Source organism: Schistocerca nitens, chromosome 7 (genome assembly GCF_023898315.1).
Source record: "Schistocerca nitens isolate TAMUIC-IGC-003100 chromosome 7, iqSchNite1.1, whole genome shotgun sequence".
In the NCBI taxonomy this organism is placed as follows: domain Eukaryota; kingdom Metazoa; phylum Arthropoda; class Insecta; order Orthoptera; family Acrididae; genus Schistocerca; species Schistocerca nitens.
In genome coordinates, this window is record NC_064620.1 from 308612399 (window position 1) to 308617398 (window position 5000).

Genomic DNA, 5000 nt, shown 5'->3' on the forward strand with positions numbered 1-5000 from the left:
ACCTAACCTACGTTGCGCCCTAACCTAACCTACGTTGCGCCCTAACCTAACCTACGTTGGGCCCTAACCTAACCCACGTTGCGCCCTAACCTAACCCACGTTGCGCCCTAACCTAACCCACGTTGCGCCCAAACCTAACCCACGTTGCGCCCTAACCTAACCCACGTTGCGCCCTAACCTAACCCACGTTGCGCCCTAACCTAACCCACGTTGCGCCCTAACCTAACCCACGTTGCGCCCTAACCTAACCCACGTTGCGCCCTAACCTAACCTACGTTGCGCCCTCACCTAACCCAAGTTGCGCCCTAACCTAACCCACGTTGCGCCCTAACCTAACCCACGTTGCGCCCTAACCTAACCCACGTTGCGCCCTAACCTAACCCACGTTGCGCCCTAACCTAACCCACGTTGCGCCCTAACCTAACCCAAGTTGCGCCTTAACCTAACCCACGTTGCGCCTTAACCTGCCCTGTAATTGTTAGTTATATGAATCTAGGAATTCGTGTAGCGTTGCCTAATTGCAACCATCTCAACATAGTTCACTTCGCGCACACTGTGGTGTTCTGCGTATTGATTCATTTTACGGTGCGTACCCTCACATCTTGCGAGTGTTGCTTACTTTCCACATGGTCCCGCTATCCACTGTATTGTGTACTGCAATAGGACGTATATCGCCCCCGCCCCCCCCCCCTCCCCTCCTGTCACCTCTAGCTCGTCGGTCAGGAGTTCGCGTGTTGAATGCGCTTCGCAGCTGTGCAATGGCATTCGCATACGTACGCTGGCCACCTTCCACGTGTTCTTTCGTGCACACGTCGCAGCGTGTATGTATGCTGATGGAGTGCGTCGTGACACACAACATCCAGGCATGCAAGACTCGTAGAAGTCGCAAATGTAGATGGATGTCTACGTTTGCTGCCCAAGTTACGCAAATGAACTGGAAATCCGTTGTTGCGCGGTTGTTCGCGCTGGAGGTGAATCGTTGATATCGACGATCGGTACAGGTATTAACCGGTTGCTTCAGCGACACCCGTCATACCCACGAACGTGAGTGGGCATGTGGGTATGAAGCGATACGCGGCGGTGGCTGGGTGGGACCGTCCCCGGCCGGTGAGGGGGGGGCGCCCGGCGTGCTGGCCGCGCGCTGCGTGGGCGCACGCGCGGCAGCCGGCTGGTGGGGGCGCCCAGTGGCAGGCGCGCCGGCTGACGGAGGCGGCAGGCGGCGCATCTGCGTGCCGGCGCACCCAGCGCGCGGCGCCGTGCGGCCAAAGTGGGTCCTCCCGGGCCCGGTGCGAAGCGCGGTGGACATCTGCAGTGTGCTGGTCCGATTGAGGACTGTGTGCGTTGAGGATGCGCCGCCGCCCGGCACTCGGCGCCGCGACGCCGTCTGCTGCTCGGTCGCCCCCGCGGTTCTCGCAGGTGGTTTGTATCGCAGCTGTGCGGATGTGTTGGCGCGTGCGCTGTGCTGGGAGAGTTCGCTTTGGCACCCAAGTGGGGCTCTGCCCCTCTGTGGCGCTGGCGTTGGAGCTGCCCGGTCACTGTTTGTGGCCGCGTGTTGTCTCCCGCCGGCAACACCACGACAGCACGCTCCCGGGCCTCTGTCGGCAGCGGCAAGCTCAGTTGGGAGCACGGGTGGTCGCACTGAAAGCGTCTACTCGCCTATCTCCGGGCGATTGCGCCTCTCTCGAACCCGACCAAGTACTTAGGACGGCGCTGCGCGCCGCCGGGACCTGAGAGGGTTTCGAGGTGTATCGTGCAGGGGAGCCCAGCCTCCTCCTGTTTGCAGAATAATTGAGCGGACGCTTGCGTGTTCGCGCGGGCCCCCGGGACACACTCCCGGGCGGCCGGCTGCTCAGCTCTAGTTGACGCAGCTCCCTGGTTGATCCTGCCAGTAGTCATATGCTTGTCTCAAAGATTAAGCCATGCATGTCTCAGTACAAGCCGCATTAAGGTGAAACCGCGAATGGCTCATTAAATCAGTTATGGTTCCTTAGATCGTACCCACGTTACTTGGATAACTGTGGTAATTCTAGAGCTAATACATGCAAACAGAGTCCCGACCAGAGATGGAAGGGACGCTTTTATTAGATCAAAACCAATCGGTCGGCTCGTCCGGTCCGTTTGCCTTGGTGACTCTGAATAACTTTGGGCTGATCGCACGGTCTTCGTACCGGCGACGCATCTTTCAAATGTCTGCCTTATCAACTGTCGATGGTAGGTTCTGCGCCTACCATGGTTGTAACGGGTAACGGGGAATCAGGGTTCGATTCCGGAGAGGGAGCCTGAGAAACGGCTACCACATCCAAGGAAGGCAGCAGGCGCGCAAATTACCCACTCCCGGCACGGGGAGGTAGTGACGAAAAATAACGATACGGGACTCATCCGAGGCCCCGTAATCGGAATGAGTACACTTTAAATCCTTTAACGAGTATCTATTGGAGGGCAAGTCTGGTGCCAGCAGCCGCGGTAATTCCAGCTCCAATAGCGTATATTAAAGTTGTTGCGGTTAAAAAGCTCGTAGTTGGATTTGTGTCCCACGCTGTTGGTTCACCGCCCGTCGGTGTTTAACTGGCATGTATCGTGGGACGTCCTGCCGGTGGGGCGAGCCGAAGGCGTGCGACCGCCTCGTGCGTGCTCGTGCGTCCCGAGGCGGACCCCGTTGAAATCCTACCAGGGTGCTCTTTATTGAGTGTCTCGGTGGGCCGGCACGTTTACTTTGAACAAATTAGAGTGCTTAAAGCAGGCAAGCCCGCCTGAATACTGTGTGCATGGAATAATGGAATAGGACCTCGGTTCTATTTTGTTGGTTTTCGGAACCCGAGGTAATGATTAATAGGGACAGGCGGGGGCATTCGTATTGCGACGTTAGAGGTGAAATTCTTGGATCGTCGCAAGACGAACAGAAGCGAAAGCATTTGCCAAGTATGTTTTCATTAATCAAGAACGAAAGTTAGAGGTTCGAAGGCGATCAGATACCGCCCTAGTTCTAACCATAAACGATGCCAGCCAGCGATCCGCCGCAGTTCCTCCGATGACTCGGCGGGCAGCCTCCGGGAAACCAAAGCTTTTGGGTTCCGGGGGAAGTATGGTTGCAAAGCTGAAACTTAAAGGAATTGACGGAAGGGCACCACCAGGAGTGGAGCCTGCGGCTTAATTTGACTCAACACGGGAAACCTCACCAGGCCCGGACACCGGAAGGATTGACAGATTGATAGCTCTTTCTTGATTCGGTGGGTGGTGGTGCATGGCCGTTCTTAGTTGGTGGAGCGATTTGTCTGGTTAATTCCGATAACGAACGAGACTCTAGCCTGCTAACTAGTCGCGTGACATCCTTCGTGCTGTCAGCGATTACTTTTCTTCTTAGAGGGACAGGCGGCTTCTAGCCGCACGAGATTGAGCAATAACAGGTCTGTGATGCCCTTAGATGTTCTGGGCCGCACGCGCGCTACACTGAAGGAATCAGCGTGTCTTCCTAGGCCGAAAGGTCGGGGTAACCCGCTGAACCTCCTTCGTGCTAGGGATTGGGGCTTGCAATTGTTCCCCATGAACGAGGAATTCCCAGTAAGCGCGAGTCATAAGCTCGCGTTGATTACGTCCCTGCCCTTTGTACACACCGCCCGTCGCTACTACCGATTGAATGATTTAGTGAGGTCTTCGGACTGGTACGCGGCATCGACTCTGTCGTTGCCGATGCTACCGGAAAGATGACCAAACTTGATCATTTAGAGGAAGTAAAAGTCGTAACAAGGTTTCCGTAGGTGAACCTGCGGAAGGATCATTACCGACTAGACTGCATGTCTTTCGATGTGCGTGTCGTGTCGTGCAACACGCTACCTGTACGGCTCGCAGTAGCTGTGCGCCGCGTGCGGGACCACGCGTGCTTCTCAAAACTAACGGAAAATGTTGTGTGGTACGAGCGCTGAAGCTCTGGAGCGGCTGGCCTGCGGCACCTGGCGCCTCGCGCCGGTTTTGAATGACGTTCGCCCGAGTGCCTGTCCGCTCCGGAGTGGAGCCGTACGACGCCCATCGGCCGTGAGGCCGTTGGACACAAAACACTGGAACAGGGGCCGTCGAACGCCTCAGTCCCGCCTATGCAACTGTTTTGAAAGAGACAGTGGAAACTGTAAAAAGATCACCCAGGACGGTGGATCACTCGGCTCGTGGGTCGATGAAGAACGCAGCAAATTGCGCGTCGACATGTGAACTGCAGGACACATGAACATCGACGTTTCGAACGCACATTGCGGTCCATGGATTCCGTTCCCGGGCCACGTCTGGCTGAGGGTCGGCTACGTAAACTGAAGCGCGCGGCGTTTGTCCCGCTTCGGAGACGTGGGTGTGTCGTGCCGGCCTGTGGGGCCGGCCACGTCCCCTCAAACGAGCGATGCGCGCCCGTCGCCTGGCGGTTCGCATACCGGTACTGTCTCGGTAGCGTGCACAGCCGGCTGGCGGTGTGGCGTGCGACACCTCGTACAACGACCTCAGAGCAGGCGAGACTACCCGCTGAATTTAAGCATATTACTAAGCGGAGGAAAAGAAACTAACAAGGATTCCCCCAGTAGCGGCGAGCGAACAGGGAAGAGTCCAGCACCGAACCCCGCAGGCTGCCGCCTGTCGTGGCATGTGGTGTTTGGGAGGGTCCACTACCCCGACGCCTCGCGCCGAGCCCAAGTCCAACTTGAATGAGGCCACGGCCCGTAGAGGGTGCCAGGCCCGTAGCGGCCGGTGCGAGCGTCGGCGGGACCTCTCCTTCGAGTCGGGTTGCTTGAGAGTGCAGCTCCAAGTGGGTGGTAAACTCCATCTGAGACTAAATATGACCACGAGACCGATAGCGAACAAGTACCGCGAGGGAAAGTTGAAAAGAACTTTGAAGAGAGAGTTCAAAAGTACGTGAAACCGTTCTGGGGTAAACGTGAGAAGTCCGAAAGGTCGAACGGGTGAGATTCACGCCCATCCGGCCACTGGCCTCCGCCCTCGGCAGATGGGGCCGGCCGCCCGCGCGG

The 5000-nt window shown here is 57.3% G+C and overlaps 3 non-coding genes across 3 annotated transcripts in view; all 3 read left to right on the plus strand.

The window, feature by feature from the left end:
• Nucleotides 1–1869: 1869 nt before the first annotated feature.
• On the plus strand, nt 1870–3778 carry LOC126197024 (small subunit ribosomal RNA). The gene has a single exon (XR_007539434.1). It is a non-coding gene; the product is annotated as a small subunit ribosomal RNA (ribosomal RNA).
• Nucleotides 3779–4130: 352 nt separating this feature from the next.
• Nucleotides 4131–4285, plus strand: LOC126196351 (5.8S ribosomal RNA). Its single transcript, XR_007538868.1, has one exon. It is a non-coding gene; the product is annotated as a 5.8S ribosomal RNA (ribosomal RNA).
• A 188-nt stretch (nt 4286–4473) lies between these two features.
• The window catches only part of LOC126197605 (large subunit ribosomal RNA), a 4222-nt gene continuing 3695 nt past the window's right edge, over nt 4474–5000 (plus strand). Inside the window, exon 1 of the ribosomal RNA XR_007539964.1 lies at nt 4474–5000. This exon is cut by the window's right edge and continues 3695 nt beyond it. This is a non-coding gene — a ribosomal RNA (large subunit ribosomal RNA).